The 19504-nt window shown below is 34.4% G+C and overlaps 1 protein-coding gene and 1 long non-coding RNA gene across 9 annotated transcripts in view; one reads left to right on the forward strand and one right to left on the reverse strand.

Moving 5' to 3' along the window:
- The window catches only part of LOC113523461 (SH3 and multiple ankyrin repeat domains protein 3), a 297001-nt gene that overhangs the window by 111714 nt on the left and 165783 nt on the right, over window positions 1-19504 (forward strand). For 7 of the 8 annotated variants that reach the window (XM_052895641.1, XM_052895643.1, XM_052895645.1 and 4 more), the window contains exon 1: window positions 4385-4658. The exons of the other annotated variant lie outside the window; for it this stretch is intronic. The gene's annotated coding sequence lies outside the window, so the exon portion shown is untranslated. Of the gene's footprint in view, window positions 1-4384; window positions 4659-19504 lie in introns of those variants that run through there. 8 annotated transcript variants of the gene reach the window in all.
- On the reverse strand, window positions 361-5554 carry LOC128200865 (uncharacterized). The gene is made up of 3 exons (XR_008252931.1): window positions 5307-5554; window positions 1729-1814; window positions 361-651 (listed from the first exon to the last, which is right to left on the reverse strand). It is a non-coding gene; the product is annotated as an uncharacterized LOC128200865 (long non-coding RNA).

The following is a 19504-nucleotide window of genomic DNA, read 5'->3' on the forward strand; positions in this document are numbered from 1 at the left end:
GCTGCTGCTACAGTTTTTGTTTCCGACAATTGTTTCAATTCATCCGAAAGTAAGGGGAAGCGCTTTGCGACACACAGATGTAAATTTTCCATTGCCTTGTAGTCCCGGCATGGAATACGCTACTTCTTCCTTTCCCGTGGGTTTAGTAAGAGGAGACTAAAGGGACTTAATGTTCGAGGAATGGACAGCAACGTCCCCTTTAAACTATTACCAAAGCCTAACTATTGTTGCCAACCCACCTGCCAAGCGTCAAGCGTAAAGACTCCTAATTATTGTTATTTTAGGAGTACGCATATGTTTAGCAGTGAACAATTAATTTATATGGACATCGTATAAAAAAATTAATATAAGTTTTAAAAATCATATATTTAATTTTAATTTGAAATAGCATTACATCATTATATATTGAAAGGTACTTAATTAGGGAGATAAGATACGAGAAAAACGTAGATCGTTATTCGCGTGACATGGATTTGTGTCGAATCCAGCTGATGCCTCTTTAACTAGACCAGTATTATTCAAAATGTGGGTCGCGACTCCCTAGGGGTCCCCAAGCCTCTACAAGGGGGTCGCTGTTGTCTGTTTGTTGTATTTTTTAGATACTTTATCATGTATTATTTATTTATGTTATTTCATTTAACCGACACCAAACTGAAAACAAAAATGTTATGTATGTCTGATTTTTGTAATATTATAAAATACAAGTAGATTAGGAACCGCAGGGGATAGGGAGTAGCAAAATATTTTTACATACTAAGGGGGTCATGCTTAGAAAACTTTGAAAAACACTGAACTAAATTTTAAGTCCATTTAATAAGCCGCCTTACTAAGATTATAAATGTAAAAGCTGCCTCTTAGTACTTTGACAGCTTAATTATTTACTATAAAATTTGATATACATGAACTATTATATATAGCAGAAAGTCATAGGCTTCTTTATTATCATTAAAAATCGCTTTATCGTTTTCGTATATCGACGAAGTCATGGATAAAAGTTAGTATGAAAGAATTTCAACGCTTATCGGCGATTACATTTATTTTATTTTATTTGTTGATTGTCTTATTGATATCCACAAATTAATCCAAGTTAAATTAAACAATACGTTTGTTTTTTTAATCCCAAATTCTTATCAGAGAGAGACTTTGTACAGAAGTGATGGCAATCACACTTATACTAATGCTAGCGGATTAAATAAAATTATTTAAACAACCTATGCAATTAAATTTGTTACAGAAAATCATTACTCTAGTGCAGGGACTCAGTCGATCGCGACTATTAGTCCAGTCGATCGTGGCAAGAAAAAAATATAATATTTTGCTAATCTAACAAAAGATGCTCAGACGCAATGTTCAGACCAATATAAACAAGTAGTTACTAAGAATAATTTTCAATTTTATGTTTTCCCTCTTAATAAAATAAAATACTTGTATACAAAAAAAAACTACATAATTGTGTACTGAACTATGTTGTTTCATTTGAGATTTTAACAAGTATGTAATTAGTAGATCGCAGTTGAGATTTCGTCAGCCTACCCTGGACTAGTGTATCAGCCGACTGTTAGTTGATACACAACGCATCTTCTTAGTTTCTTATGTTTTTTTTTAAGTATTTTTTTTGTGACTTGAGGTAATTGTCAAATTTTGTTGTACGACAATTACTCGTTTCTTTTTCTCTTTCTGCTGCGTATATATATATATAATTAATAATATATATAATATTATTATTACCTTTCTAAAGACACCGTGTTTCCATGCCAGCTTACAATCTTTTCGTCCATAACATCTTTGAAAGTTCATATATGCCAGATCAGGGTCTCATGGAAAAAAAAATACACCAATGCTATGTTGTTAGAATGGCTTGAAATCCATACATTATCATAATTCTTTCACTAAACGATAAATTAAAAATTTTCATTTCAGTGATTTCAAAATCGAGCCTATTATTATATTCTGTGACCTAAATGATATTAAAAAAAAACACTTAACTGATACTAATACTACGTCATCAGCTTAGTAAATTGATAAATTGATTCAGATATGATTCTTAGATTGTATATTTGATAGGTATAATGACCCCCTATTATAAATAAAGATAATAATACGATTATTATGAGGAATTAAATTATGACCAAAGCATTAAGATTAAATGCCATCTTGTTTCTTTCATCTGTTTCATTCAACTAAAGAAATAATATATTATATATGTATAAAATATTAAAATCAATTCTGAATTACCAAAGAAGGAGTAATCTCACGGTAGTCTCACGGGGTATACCCACAAAAAATATACAAGAATTCAGAGTAGTTACTTAAAAAAATAAATGGATAAATGGAATTACTATCGATCAATTATACAGTTGCCGAGTTGTCCCAGTATAGAATGGGGCACCCTTTCCTTTCTGATGGGTATCGTCTAAGGGAACTTAATGAACTAAATCGAGAAATGGCCAGCAGCGTCCTTCTTAAAACATCACCAAAACCTAGCTACGGTTGCCAACCCGCCTGCCAAGCGTGACAACTATTAGCATAACGCCCCAATAGGGGAAGGTCTATATTCAGTAACGGATAGTGTAATATTATTTTATAATTATTATAATAATAATATCGTGAAAAGTAACAACTGAATGCGTTATTATCTATGAAGAAGTATCTATTGAAGTTTATCTAAAAGTACGAATCCGATAAACACTGAATGAATGACTTCAAATTAATTAATAACACACAAACTTTGAATAAGGTACGTAGATCTACTATGAAAACCATCACATTTTCAGAGAAGTACTAAGGAAATTTTATTTTACGCTACTTTGAATTTTATAACTATGCCCATAAGGAATAATAAATGTAAATCAAGCTTTCTATTCCTCGAAATATTTACCTTTCTCGCAGTAGCGTTTATCATTTCTACAAACATTACACGGTCGAAAGTAGGTGAGTCGATGGAAACAAAAGCTTTATGTTACCTCAGCGTGCTTGGCGGAAGTATTCCAACATTCATTAATATTGTGTTGTGATACAATAATTATTCTAGTTTTCTATAATTTTGTTACTCTAATTAACAATTAAAGAGAATTGATTCTCAATTCACTTTTAGATATGTACATTTTCCGTTACGCGATATCTCTGCTAATTCTGAATCGACTTTGATTATTATTTTTGCGATCAAGAGGACTTACGCTTATGAGTGGATAATTATATCTATATATTAGCTACATAACCAGATATTTATATATAATAACAAAATTAAGAAGCCTATCTAAATGTATTTAAATGTCGAACTAGTATGGACGATATTAAATTGCAGGATAACCTTTATTTTATCCTCAATGTTCAAAGGAAATTAATATATAAATGTCGAAGCGATACTCACATTACCCAAGTTGATCTCAAATAATTTTTGTCGGATTACAACCTAGCCAGTTTATGCGTACCAGATGGAGACTTTGTATAAAAGTCGATTACTTGGGTACCTCTGTCCGATTCGTGTTTCTACCGTGAAGCAGTTGTGTTTGTATCGCTGTGGTTTGAAGGGTGGGATGTGAATTTACAAGGTACAGAGGAATAATACCTGAGTCCTCAGGAATAGCAACGCATGGAGATATCATGGGCGAAACAGTATACTCTTTTATATCCATGATACTGCTCATTTCTATAGAGGACGGTTACCACTTTCCATCAGGTGGGCCGTCCGCTTGTTTGCCATTCTAAGTTGTATAGAAAAAAATGCGTAGAAAAATCTTGCTCGTTGCAAGCAAAAGATATTTCATCGTCATCATCGTATCAACCGTTAATTATCCACTGTTCAGCACAGTCTCCCTCATAGACTGCCATAAGGAACGATTCCAAACCACCTGCATCCACTTACACCCTACAATGCATTTGAGGTCGTCGTTTCATCTAGTAGGGCGTCGTCTTACACTGCATTTATTTGTGTGGGATCGATACTCAAGATCCTTTCTTTCCCATCGGTTGTCGATTCTTCGACTTATATGACCTGCTCGTTGGCACTTTAGCTTGTTTATCCTTCGGGCTATGTCGGTCACTTTAGTTCTGCGGATATTCTTATTTTGAATTGTAATACGCTAATCAAAATCTATTTATTAAAAAAGAATTTGGCGTTCTAAATTCAAATATTTTACATCTAACATTCATGAAGCATCTCGTCATCAATCGATGCATTTTATTCGTTTTGAAATAAGAATAATGTGATAGTGACTAGTTCACGATTAGATATTTTTGTCACGATTGAACGTTTTACGTTCTTTTTTTTGTGGAAATCTATTTATTGATATTTTGTAATCTAGAATCAGCCGGCACCCTACAATAATACATTCGTGCGTGTTTCGCATCATTCGGTGCGACTCGATCGTAGTTCGTTCGCTCGCTTCATTCGTTCCCTAGTTGTCGTTGATAAGTAATAGAGTACGGACGTACGCGTGTCGTTCTGTCGGAATTTTACCGCGTGTAATCACAACGAACGATAATTAAATTTGTGGTGATTAAAAAACGATTTACCGTTGTGTTTTTCTGTGGAACATAGTGGATTTACTGTGTGCTCATTTTCATTTAAGATATTTGGATGTGTGTTGTGAAACGAGTTGTTAAGTTCTAAACAGTGTTGGATCAAAACTTGGATTTTTCTGTGCCGATATTGTGTGGTAAGTTAGAATATCGATTATTATTGTTAGGCACGTATATTGATTGTTTGTTGATAAATTCCGTTGCGTACGGTAGCGGTAGGCATGTTGTTTTGCATTAATAGGTATACGGATTTGACTCTCGGTCTTACTGATTTAGGAGATGAACTTTTAAAAATTACCTCGGTTACGGTTGTTCTGGGTTCTGGCTCCAGATGATGCCTGGTGGCTCATAATAACTACACTGAGTTGTTAAATTTATACTTCCAAAGACGGTAGTTTATAATTTTTTTTTTATATTTGTCATTGTAACAAGTGGGTAAATAAAAAATTTATTTATTTATAAATACCCATAAATGCTATGAGGTAGACATCTATCAAGTAAATAATTTAATATTACATTTCGTAGTAATGTATATATATAGTAATAAATAAATAATAGTAATAAAAAAATTATAATTTTTCTTCATGCGAATTAGAATGGTAGACACGTTTTTCCACCAGATCGAAAGTAGTAACCGTTTAAATATTTAATTATTTCGTGGCATTTATAAATAATAATTAATTTCAATAGATAATTTGAGATTTTATTCCACAAAAACAAACCCAAGTTAATCATAACAAAATTAATTAATCATAATAAAATAAATAAATAAATAATTTACTTACAACCTACTAAGGCTTAACAGGATCAACACTGCAGTCAATCTTATTGCAAAAATAATAATTAAAATCGGTTTGAAATAAGTTACGATTTTGCGTAATATAAAAAGTAGCCATTTTAAAAAACTCCGGCTTTTTGAAGACTGATCAAAAGTAAACGGTTGTTAAAATTACGAGTTTTTTTTACAACCATGTCCAATTAGAATAACTTGGACACCTGTCACGTTGCTGCAACCACACGTGTGAGTCGCGATTTTGTCACACGAATTCGTCAAGCATGTGTCATCCACTGCGAACTTTATAAGTCAGTGTTGCCAGATTGGGTATTTTTTCGCAATTGTGGGGTGGCCCATTGTATGCCGGGACCATACTATATTTACAATATTAGTCATTTTTATATTAGTAATGAATGTACAAAAGCATATAGTAAATAAAATATAGTACTAAATCCCAAAGAGCGTTGACGTCAAGCAAACGGCCGATTGTAAAACTAAGCCAAATCTTTTTGTAATGTGGTTAAAAACATATTACGCCGACCCCATATAATAATTGGGATAAGGGCAGGAAGATAATGATGACTGGTACCTACTTACTGGGGGGAGAGGGATTGTTAGTGATGGAGACTGAGAATCCCATTGCTAGCAATATGCCCAAACAGGTCGACCTCCTCGCGGTTCCCCCTGGAAACTATCATGGTTGATTCCTGATGAATTCATCATGATGGGCTAACGAGCTTGTTTTCATTCTCATCTATCACCCTTCACTGGTGCTCCGCCAGTGTATCCCGTTAGCGCAGGCGGGGTTACCATTCCATTTTCACCTATCAAAAAAAAACACAAGTTTTTATAAAGAAATAAATAAATAATTATTATTTACTTACAGATACACACTTTAAACTTATAACAAGTTTAACGTGTTTTAGATAATTTTATTTAATAAAAATAAATTAATAAATAACTCATTATATAAATAAATGTTTATCATTGTAAGAACTACATGTTGTATGCGGCGTGTCGTGGGAAACTAGTAACAAACCGGAATGCAACCGCGGACAACGCATAATCATGGCTCGTAGTAGTTTTGTGGTTGATTCCGTCACGCGGACTACTGAACTAAATGATAGTCATCACTCTCATTTGAGAATGTAATAATGATCTGAAGGGGCGGGGGCGGGGGGTAAATTTTTTTTAATAGATGATAATGGAATGGTAACCCCACCCGCGCTATCGGTATACACCGGCGGGACACCAGTGAAAAATTATAGGTGAGGATGAAGCAGGTCAGTTAGCCCATCGTGACGAATTCAACAAGAATTATTCACGATGGTTTCCAGGGGGAACTACGCGGAGGTCGACCTAACAAAGCATGTTGCTAGCAATGGGGCTGTCAAACTCCATTGCTAACAGTCCCTTCCCCGGGGGGTTACACTGGTGCTCCACCAGCGTATACCGTTAGCGCAGGCGGGGTGACCATTTTATTATCACCCATTAAAAAAACAATCCTCCCCCCCCCCCCCCCCCAATGATGTAGTTACCCCACTTTTTTTTATACAACTTAGAATGGCAAACAAGCTGACGGCCCACCTGCTGGAAAGTGGTAACCGTCGCCTATAGACATGAGCAGTATCATGGACATAAAAGAGTATACTGTTTCGCCCATTATACTCCCCATGCGTTGCCATTCCTGAGGACTCAGCTGTTATTCCTCTGTACCCAGTAAATTCACGCCATATCGCACCCTTCAAACCGAAACACAGCCATACAAACACAACTGCTTCACGGTTGAAACACGAATGGGACAGAGGTATCCAACCAATCGACTTTTGTACAAAATCTCCCTCTGGTAAATTGTCCATAACAAACAAAAATCAAATCTGTTCTCTTTGTAATATTAGTGTATACATTTAACAATAGAATAAACTGTAATAAATCCATTATAAAGTCGGTACAGTGTATCATTATACGAGTGCGGTAGATAAGCAATCAAATAATAAGAAAAAGTATTAATCATACAGTACTTATTGTGTGTTATCGAAGGTAACGGGGTTTTTTTGTCCCAGTTTAGCATTTAAAAAAAAAAGTGAAATTATCTTTGCGCAAAAAAATTAATAGCCGTCCAACTAGTACGATATTTTGATAAATAAATTATTTGATAATAACAATTGTATATTGGTCAATAAATGATTTGAAAATAACAAATTGTTATTTTTTTTTTGAAGATAACAAAAACAAAGAATCTTTGTTTTGATATCTTGAACTTTTTTTAGAGCAGTTGTATTTTTATTTTTGATGGATGATAATGTAATGGTAATCTCGCCTGCGTTAACGATATATGCTGGTGGGGCACCAGTGAGGGATGATAGGTGAAAATGAAAAGACAGGTCAATCCATCGTGATGAATACACTTGGAGTTCAGCACAATGGTTTCCAGGGGGGAACACAAGGAGGTTGACTTGATAGAGTATATTGCTAACAATGGGACTGACAGTCCGTATTAGGTACTAACAATCCTTTTCCCCCACTAGCACTTTATTCTTAGGTTATGTCTGGAATAAATTTATAAACCACTGCTTCGTTTTTTATTATATTGTAACTAATTTATAGCTTTTACATGAGGGGGAAGGGATTATTAGTAATGGGGAGTTTTGTGTCTATTGCTATCAATATACCCTGTCGGGTCGACCTCCACGCGGTTCCCTCTGGTAACCATCGTCACTAATTTATCGTTGAATTTGTCACGATAGGCTAACTTACTGGCCTTTTCATCCTCATCCTTCACTGGTGCCTCGCCAGCATATGCCGTTGCTATTGCATTATCATCAATTAAAAAAAAAACCTTAACACGTAGGAGAATGCTCGCTTCTTTTTTTTAAACAACAAATTGCATCGTATTATTATACTTCCGCGAGTGCCGCTGGCCTTTTTGACATATTTGAATTGAAACAAATTTTGTATGAAACGAAGGTCCCATCAAAAGGTCTAATGGTTTCACTCCGTCTGTTTCTGTCAAATCTTGACAGCCATAATTTTATCTAAATGAACCTTAATTTTTTTTTATGAACGCAGGAAACGTCTGTGACAAATTATTGCCGTCGGCTTTCCTGGTACTTGTTCCGTTTGAAATATAATTTTGCTTTGCGATAATTAATTATGCGCGTATTTATAATTAGATATAACTTTGCTATTTCGTTATTGTCTCTTGATAATATTTATAACAATTAGTCGTAATTAAGGCACAAAAATTAAATAAACAAACAAATAAACTCACATTTAAATATCTAATATTACACTTACCTGCTATATGCCCTCATATTGTTTATATCACGGTCGTCAATTTATATTGTTTATATCAATTTGGGTTAATTTTCAATATACCACTACGGTGGCAAACAAGCATACGGCTCGCTTGATGGTAAGCGGTTACCGTAGCCTATGAACGCCTGTAATAACAAAGGTATTACAGGCGTTCATAGTTGTATAGTTGCGTGGGATTCATTTATTTGTAAAATAAAAATGATAATTAAGAATGTTAATTTTCTTTATTAATGTAGGTATGATAATGAAAAAAAAAATATGGCAGCACGACCAAAAACAAGAAAAGTTATTAAAGTAATTGACAAGCAAAGAAACAATGGCGCGTGAGCCCCGGAAACTGTCACCTCTGTAGTCGTTATGTAACATAGATGACGAAGCGTAGACCATTTATATATGTTTTATATATTAGCTATCATCATCATACCAGCCTTTAACTGTCCACTGCTGACCATAAGCCTCCCCCTTGGGGGGTTTTACCAATAGTTGTCACGCTTAACAGGCGGGTTGGCTACCGCAGTTAGGCTTTAGAGATGTTTAAAGAGGGACGCTGCTGTCCATCACTCGCCCTCCCTTAGTTGCCTCTTACGACACCCACGGCAAAGGAAAGGTTTTTGATAGGTGAAAATGGTATGGTAACCCCGCTTGCGCTAACGGGATACGCTGGCGGAGCACCAGTGATAGATGAGAATGAAAACAGGCCAGTTAGCCCATCATGATGAATTCAGCACCAGTGAAGGGTGATTGATGAGAATGAAAACAGGCCAGTTAGCCCATCATGATGAATTCATCAGGAATTAACCATGATAGTTTCCAGGGGGCACCGCGAGGAGGTCGACCTGGTTAGGTATATTGCTAGCAATGGGATTCTCAGTCTCCATTCCTAACAATCCCTTTCCCCCCGGCAAAGGATGGGGTGGCCTATTCTATGCCGGGACCACACGGCGAAATAAAATATAATAATCTATACTAATATTTTGGAGAGGAAAGATTTGATGGTTGGTTAGTAATGAATAAACTCAAAACTGCTCAACCTATTTTAAAAATTCTTTCACCTATAGACAAGTACATTGTCAGCAAGTAACATAGGCTATATTTTATTAAAAAAAAAAACGTGCAAAACCGCGACGTATCGCTAGTGCTTTATTTTGATTTATTTATTTCTAGAACGCTGATGTAGCCATGTACGAATGCCATACGAGTACATGGCCATTTACATGGTACCACATTATTAAGGATCGCGGTCATATATCCGACATTATTTTAATTCGAATTCTCATGTCGCAATTTTATTTACAGTCGCACCCAAAACATGTTTTGTGGTTTACGGCCAAAATAAAATGTACATAAAAAAAAAAACATTTATTTAAATGTGAACGCCCTTGAAACATGCTTCTGTTATTACTTAAACTATGTATACAAATTATGTATTACGTTACTTATAATAAGGCATGAGAACATACGTTATTTTACCGTCGCGTTTAGGGTTGTCAACTTTTCGAATCAACCTATTAATTTAACATACATTATTTCTGGTAATAGATTTACGTTTTTGTTCATAAAAACTAAAACCTACATATTACACAGTATTTTTTTAATGGATGATAATGGAATGGTAACCCCGTCTGCAATAACGGTATACGCTGGCGGAGCACCATTGAGGGAGGATAGGTGACAATGAAAAAGCAGGCCAGTTAGCCCATCGTAATGAATACATATAGAATCCAGCACGATGGTTTCCAGGGAGAATCACGTGGTCAACCTGACAGGGGGGTATATTGCTAGCAATAAGACTGGTAGTCCCCATTACTAACAATCACTTTCTTTCAAATTGAGAATTTAGTGTAAAAGAAAAAAGACAAAACAGTTCATTTAATAAAACGTGTTTATAAGAGGTTTGGAGATTTTATGAATAAGGATATTATTTTTATTCTAATCTTGATAATTTTATTTGTAATCGATAGAGTTTATCCCATTGTTGTATATCGTATTGGTCCCATAAAATTTTTATTATATATTTTAATTATTATGTTGATTAGAACTACCATTTTCCTTTGCTGAGCAAAATTCTGATTATTTCAAAGCTAAACCTACTTACACACTTTTTCGCGTTCTAAATTCAAACATTTATTGAATTTAGAACGATCTATAATTCCTTGAGTATTGTGGAGTACAGGCCACATATATTATTTATAGCTATATATTATTATTTACCAAATTCGAAATTGACACGCGTATCTATTGTTTTCTATTTGGCTTTCCTTCACGGCCCTAGTCTTCTAAGTTCTTTTGACTATTACACATATATTTCCAATTTCCATTCCTGGTTTCTTTTGTCGCCCACAAGTATAATAATTTAGCTATAGCCTAAGATTCCGCCGCTGAATTCTGTAGGTATGAAACTTTTTAATAAAACTTACTATAAAAAAGACGCGGATCTATTACTTTCATCTAATAACAAAACCAAATCATATATTAAAACAGGTGTTGTTTTTTGTGACTCAAACAAAAGTTCACCTTTGTATTCACCTCGATGATGCAACTTTTATCGTTTAAAAGGATTTGTTTAATACCATATATAATATAAAGAGTTTTATTGATTAATTTGCAAGTTTTACAACTATTATTAGCTCGGCTGACGTAATAGGTATTTATTAATTATTAAAATATAGCTATGGATAAAGTTGGCGCCGTTTTCGACTAACGACTTTTGGATTGACTGGCCGTTCGTGGTATATTTTTTATTTCTTTTTTTTTTATACAACTTAGAATGGCAAACAAGCTGACGGCCCACCGGATGGAAAGTGGTAACCGTCGCCTATAGACATGATCAGTACCATGGACCTAACAGAGTATACTGTTTCGCCCATGATACCTCCCATGCGTTGCCATTCCTGAGAACTTATATGTTATTCCTCTGTACCCTGTAAATTCACGTCATATCCCATCCTTCAAACCGAAACACAGCCATGCAAACACAACTGCTTTACGGTTGAAACACGAATAGGACAGAGGTACCCAAGCAATCGACTTTTGTACAAATGAAGCAAATCTTATTATGAGGATCATACTCTTGTATGTAAACAATATTGGATCTAAAATATTTATGTTTAACTAATATATCTTTACCGCCATATGTGCTTCAGCATAGAACGAGGCACTCCTTCCTTTCCCGTGGGTGTCAAAAGAGGAGATTAAGGGAGGGCAAAGGACGGGAAGCAGCGGCCCTCTTAAAACATTTCTAAAAGCCTAACTGCGGTTACCAACACGCCTGCCAAGAGTGCAAACTACTGGCAAAACTCCCCTTGTGTGGTAGACATATGTCCAGCAGAGGACAGTAAACGGCTGAAATAAAATATATCTTTGCGTAGATATGTAGAATTATTCCTAATTTTTTATCTTTAATAATCTATATTATGATAACTTTACTTAATAAATGCTAAAAATAATAATATTGTCATTAAATCTTGAAGCCTCAATGATTCAACCAATCGTAATGAAAAGCATATGTATATGTAATATTTGTTGTGAAGAAATGCCCTTCTTCGTAGCCCATATCGTCATAGTCGTAGAATAATGACGGATCTGACAAAGATTACATATAAAGATCCCTTAATATTCTACGACTATGACGATATGGTCTTTTTCGTCAAAGTCATACGAACTGTTATACCCTAGCCCTGAACGGGTTAGTGCTGCGTTGGCGCTCTAACCTACCTTGGTCAGCATTTCTGCTTTCCCTGACGAGCATTGGCCATTTTTAAGTCAGTCTGTCTCGAGCCTTCAAAGCGAACGGTTGCCTAAGGACATACAAACTTATTTTGTCCTAAGTCCTTTATTTTAATATATTGTGTGTGTAAACAATTCCTTTTTTTTAAAAACCCAATTGAGGTAATCCGTATAACAGAACGAAGTTGCAGGCACATTTAGAGTTATAGCTTTTTTTAATGAGTGAAAATAGAATCGTAACCCCGACTGCTGTATCAGTTTACGCTGATGGTACCAGTGAGTGATAACTGATAAGGATTAAGTCAGTTAGTACACTTATCATGGTAAATTTACTAGAAATTAACCATGATTGTTCCTAAGAGGGAGGGACCACTAGAAAGAAAGGAAATCGAAGGGTATATTACTATCCCATTACTAAGAATATCTAATAATAATTAAATTTTAATATTTTTTTTTTATTATATAACATGTTTTACATACGTCGTTTAGATAATACGATATAAAAAAAAATACGAGCTATAAAGATAATTGATTACATAATACCTATTTGCCCAATTAATAGATAATACCATTTCTAAATTGGTCATTAGAGTCGTGAAGAATAAATCCGGATAATCGAATATTCGGATAATCGATGTTCGGATAATCGAGTTTCTACTGTATATATAACTTTGACCAGAGGGAGACTGTACAAAAGTTATTTGCTTGGGTACCTCTGTCCCATTCCTGTTTTCACCGTGAAGCAGTTGTGTTTGCGTGGCTGTGTTTCGGTTTGGAGGGTGGGATATGGCGTGAATTTACAGGGTACAAAGGAATAACACCTGAGTCCTCAGGAATGGCAACGCATGGGGGTATCATGGGCCAAACAGTATACTCTGTTATGTCCATCAGGTAGGCTGTCAACTTGTTTGCTAAGTTGCTAAGTTGTATAAAAAAATATTTAAAAAAATCATAATTAATACTACTTACACTCGTCTTATAAAAGAAAAAAAATTGTCTCTGACTAGCAATACATAATTACTTTCCTTAATAATCAGCTGATTAAACATCTGTTGTCTGTCACTAACCTCTTGACCTCCCTCAACGAAGTCGGTTAACCTTTACCAACGTAAAGTACATCGTTTACTGTTGCACAATTTTCGACTTTTGTTTGGATTAAATTTTCTCAACACGGAATTAGTTTTTGATGTATGATATTTATATGATAGCATTGGGCAATAATGTTAATTGTATTTAAAAATTAGAAAGCTTTTGACGATTATAAATGTGTTTTATTAATACATATAAGTAAGACAGTGTTTTATGAATTGGTCGATCCATCGATTGAAATATTCTATAATAAAATATTACGCATACTTAGGAGTAAATATTTTTTATTTAGCAGCGATATGTAAGAAAAAATTAAAACATAATCTTTACTAATATTATAAATGTTAAAGTGAGTTTGTTTGTTTATTTATTATCTTATAGCGCCTTAACGGCTTAACCAATCACAATGAAATTGTACTATATGCAATGGAGAAACATATACGAGTACCTTTTATCCCAATCACTAACTACCAGAGGGAGACTTTGTACAAAAGTCGATTGCTTGAGTACCTCTGTCCCATACGTGTTTTTACCGTGAAGCAGTTGTGTTTGCATGGCTGTGTTTCGGGTTGAAGGGTGGGATATGGCGTGAATTTACAGGGTACAGAGGAATAACACCTGAGTCCTCAGGAATGGCAACGCATGGGAGGTATCAAAGGGTGAAACAGTATACTCTGTTATGTCCATGGTACTGCTCATGTCTATAGGCGACGGTTACCATTTTCCATCAAGTGGGCCGTCAGCTTGTTTACCATTGTAAGTAGTATAAAAAAAGCTATTAGAACATAAACATAAGTAAAAATATTTAATAGATGTCCATTAAATATTTTCCATAAGTAATAATTAATAAAATTTACTTTTTTAACTGGAGAAGTTTCCAGTAAGATATTAAAAAGTCGATACGTTTATTGCGTGTAATAAAATAAGCATAAAATATTATTAAAGTCACTACAATGTAACAAGAAGGTTAGTTACGTGTATCTATTAAAAGTGGAGCGCGGAAATTGGAATTGTTTACTTCCAATTTTAAATTTAAATTCATTCCATTATTCTTTATAGACACGCGTAAACTATGCCAGTTTTGATGCCAGTCAATGTAAAATTGCAACGATAATGTATCCTGTAGTTCTATTTAATTAAGGGTGTGTAATATATAGCAATATCTATATACTGATTTAATAAAGAATATGTTAAAAGTCTTACTTATCCAATATCTTATTTTTTTTTTGGTTATTAATATTATTCTTATCAAATAATAATATTGCTTAACGACTTTTAACATATTTGAAAATAAATATCTGACCGATACGGGCAATATCGAAAAGGTTGATGACCTTTTTCCCACCATTAATTTTTCAGAACCCAATATATAGATATCGGATCCGTATCTATAGTGCCCATGCCTAGTTCTCATGCCAACAGGATATCAAGGCCCTGTTACTGTTAGTCTCACGTCTATTCAGAATAATTGAATCACAAAGCTGTTGAAGGCAGTTCAATCGGATCGTATTCCTGACGAGCTACCTCGCGGCAAACGCGGTACGCCTGGGAGCGCGGAACACAATTCGTTGGCGCGCCAACCCTCTCGCCTCAGAAACGGAAACGTCTGTAATTGATACTTTGTACTGTTTGTTGGTACACATTACGCAGCTATTCATAGGGTTGTCTGTTTTGAATTTCTGTAATGAGTTATTATGTAATAGCAACCCCGCCTACGCTATCGGTGTACACTGGCGGAGCACCAGTGAGCGATGATAGGTGAGAATGAAAACAGATCAGTTGGCCCATCGTAATGACATCTACAAGAATAAACCACGACAATATCTTAAATGTCATATTCGAAAAGTATTGTTTTATTATTTAATAAGTGTCAGCGAGATCATTTGTATATACTAGAAATAACAGCGGTCCAAGTACGCTTCCTTGAGGGACTCCGTAACTATCGTGGTTATATTTAAATCTATACATTTGTACCGCTGATTTAGAGTCTAATTGTTGTATTTCAACACATTGTTTTCTATTTTTCAAGTAAGATTTCAACCAACTCTTTGCGAGTCCCCTAATTCCATTAGTGCAAGTAAATACTATACAAATTACGTACGTGCCATAACATGATTACTGTGAGGTCATAAAAGTTCCATTACATTGTGGAAACATTAGTAGGCATTCATTCATCCCAACCATCTGGACGAGTGGCGGTCCTCCACTGTGCGTTTTTTAAGACACTTTCTTCCACGCACAACCACTCTTTGGAATCAACTTCCAGCAGCAGTATTTCCGAACCGATACGACAACATAACCTTCAAGAAAAGAGCATATTCCTTTTTAAAAGGCCGGCATACCTGTAATGCCGTTAGTGTTATGGGTGATCATGGGCGGCGGTAGTCACTTACCACCAGGTGAGCCGCGTGCTCGTTTGCCCCCTGTGTTGTAAAAAAAAAAAAGTAAGACCATATATTATTTCATTTTCTTAAAAAACTTACATACGGTAGGTCACCACCAGCCATCGTTACGCGATGACGTTATCAGTCCTAATATCCAATTAAGATATGTATACCATTGGGTCAATCAAAATGTACATTTTATCATCTAACTACAAATAAATATAAATATGTTTTTAATTTTTTTGATTACATAAATTGAGGTGACACGTAAGAAAATTATATAAAATCTTCATGGGTTTATTTTGCGGGACACAATTTCGAATATCCCGCCAATTTAATTTTGTCCCAGCGTAATTAACTTCGAGCACTTTGATGTTGTAATTATGTGCATGTTCCCGGTTCATGGATGGTGTCTGTGAGCGTCGATTGGCTCACGCCAACCGGATAGCCCGGATAACCCTCGCAGTCGGAAGTGTTTGTAATAGATACTTGTTGGGACAGTTACAGTTAGGGTTGTCAGATATTGAACAAATTGCAATAGTTTGGACTTGGGACATAACAGCGTTGGGGGTCGGCGACGATAGGGACAAATTGCAAGTTTTAATTGTTTACAGTCTAAACCATAATTTTGATAAATGATTCTATTATAAATAATCGTATTTGTCCTTTTAATTTTTACATTAACTTTAATACAAGTTACCTTGGCAAATTAACGAATGGTTATGATAATGTTACAAAAAAATCCGAATGTACTACGAGTTTTTGAGAGTTTATGGCCGCCATATTAATATCGTACTGTCATCGTGTAGCTTAGAGCACTCCCATTATTAAAATGAATGTAATGACATCTCATTTATTAAAATTCCTCGAGCTGTACCGCCTTCAGAAAATCTATATAAATACTTTATTTGCGCTAAAAGAATATAAATTAAATTTTGTGGTGTAAACTGTACAATATATTTTAATGATATAATATAAAACTTGGTGTAGTACAAACAGATGTACCACATATTATTGGTCAATAAAATTTACATAAATAAATGTACTTATGTTTTTTTGATAACTATAAATGTAATAAAGTTACTAATTGACATTTATACTCGTAAACCCACTTAACTCTGAATAAAATAAATCGGCATTGACTTCTGCCCTTGAGTTCGAAGTATCTGATTTAAAGTAAGTTTAAATAGACTTACCAGTCGAAATCAACAAATTTTTAGGCCTGATTCATATTTAACAATGTCCCGTCACATTTGATAATCCCTATAGATTGTCCCACTGATTAAAAACCTCTAAATTATTGGAACATTTATTTGATTACGTCAATATACAACACATTAGGGGGAAAGGAATTGTTAGTAATGGAGACTGAGAATCTCATTGCTAGCAATATACCCAACCAGGTCGACCTTCTCGCGATTCCTCCTGGAAACTATCATAATTAATTCCTGATGAATTCATCATGATGGACTAACTGGCCTGTTTTCATCCTCATCCATCACTCTTCACTGGTGCCCTGCCAGCGTATCCCGTTAGCGCAGGCGGGGTTAACATTCCATTTTCATCCAATAAAAAAAAATACAAGATTAAAAATTAGAACTGCTTACAATAACGTTTAATTTCTCTGGTATCTCGTAAAGTAGGCAATAGAAAATATGTATCTACATGTAGAAAGTATTGTGACCTACAAATCAACACAACAAGTAATTTAACTGGATAACATGTCGATACTTGACACATGTACGAGAATTTCCCATCTCACTCACATGCAACGTGGTGCGATCGAGAACTAGTTGTGGTAATCATTCCATTATAGTTGTTATCTCAAGTAGCACTTGTAAATAAACATTTCGAGAGGGCTATTATTGAGAGCGTTGTTTTTGAGCATTTTTTTTTATAACACATGAGGTAAACGAGCCTGCGGATCACCTGGTTGTAAGTGAATACCGCCACCCATAAGTAACACCAACACCAGAAGAATTGCAGGTATGCTGTCGGCCTTTTAAAAAGGAATATGCTCTTTTCTTGAAGGTTACGATGTCGTATCGCTTCGGATATTACTGCTGGGAGTTAGTTCCGAAGCATGATTGTTTGCGATTTCCGAAAGAAAAGGTTTTTAATTTGTCCATATTTTTTTTAGCTAAGTTACACAATTTTGATAATTATTTTTGCAATACAAAGAGTTTCCGTGTTCATCTGTTTGTAATTTTCTAACTTTAATTCTAATTAAGTTTGATGCTGCCGTTTATTTTTTGCAACAAAGTCTGATTTAAGAAGAATCTGCTAGTATGTACAATTCCACGTTCTAAATTCAAATATTTTAAATGTAATATGTCTATGAAATGTCATTTATCAGCGTCTTTCAAAGCGAAATGAAATGAAACGGTGATTCTAAGAAAATTTATTTCACCAAAATATTACAAAAAATCAAGCAGTTATTTAAAATTTTGATTTCCTTTCCGGGAACGTTTTGCAAGCGGTTTTTTTTTTATGTTTGATCAAAGCAAATAGCCGTATTTGCTATTGCTATATAGCCTTTTTTGTCTATTACTGAGCCTTTTTTTTCTAATCAATAAAGACGAACGAGTTTGGCCAACCTTGACAGAACCGGTATCAAAGCAATGTGTAGAAAAAAAACCCTATTAAAATAAGATATCGAAGGGCATAGAACAGAGCTATTGTCCGTGTAGTCGCATGATGCCGCACGTTGGGAAAATAATTACAAGATATAATCTTGCTTTCAATGTGGAATTGCGTTTATCGGAACAAATTGACTAGTACTATTTGTTTCATGATACCGTTTTGTTCCGGGTTAGATAATATCAACTCAACCAAATATTGTAAGCAAAGAATATTGTGTCCCACAAAAAAAAACGATGAAATCGGTTATTTTGATTTAAAAACTAAACTGATTTTGAGGAATTTATTATGGGACAAATTTATAGGTAAAAAAAAGTTTCAGATAAAAAAGATGTTTCCAAATCGTTTTATAACTGACGATGTTATGGGGTTACCTATCATAAACAAAAGTCATAAAAAATACAACCAAATTGAGAACTCGTTCTTTTTAAAGTCGGTTGATAAAAAATTATTATTTTAAGTACCTACCACAATCTATCTATCCTATTTAAGAGCTGCGCTCTTGTCGGTGGAGCTCTTGTCACTCACTACGATTTTCAGCGAGTCTCTTCACTTCGTGATACGACACGACATCAACTCCTTCCTTGATCTGCCTGATGTAGTTTTTAAATCGATATATATATATATATATATATATATATATATATATATATATATATATATATATATATATATATATATATATATATATATATATATATATATATATATAATTTTCTTCAAGAAGCTAATTTCTGTTTGTCTAAAACTGCTTACACATACCATAAACAGTTCTATATTCAATTAAGTATTATAATTCTTTTGAAACATTTTAAAACGATGAGATTTATACATTTTAAAAAAAGAATGATTAATGAAGTTGTATCATACAGCACGTCCGAGTTTTTTTTTCTTTTACGGGGCAAATCTATTTTTTTTTAATTGGAATGGAAGCAAGGAAATATATTTCTTAATGCTAAACTCAAGTTGCTTAGTACTAGCCTACTATTTCAACCGAGACTTAGCTGCAATAATTATCTGATATTATTATATCAAGATAACCTTATGAGGT

The sequence above is a fragment of the Galleria mellonella genome, unplaced genomic scaffold (assembly GCF_026898425.1).
Source record: "Galleria mellonella isolate WM207_F2 unplaced genomic scaffold, CSIRO_AGI_GalMel_v1 utg300, whole genome shotgun sequence".
Taxonomy (NCBI): domain Eukaryota; kingdom Metazoa; phylum Arthropoda; class Insecta; order Lepidoptera; family Pyralidae; genus Galleria; species Galleria mellonella.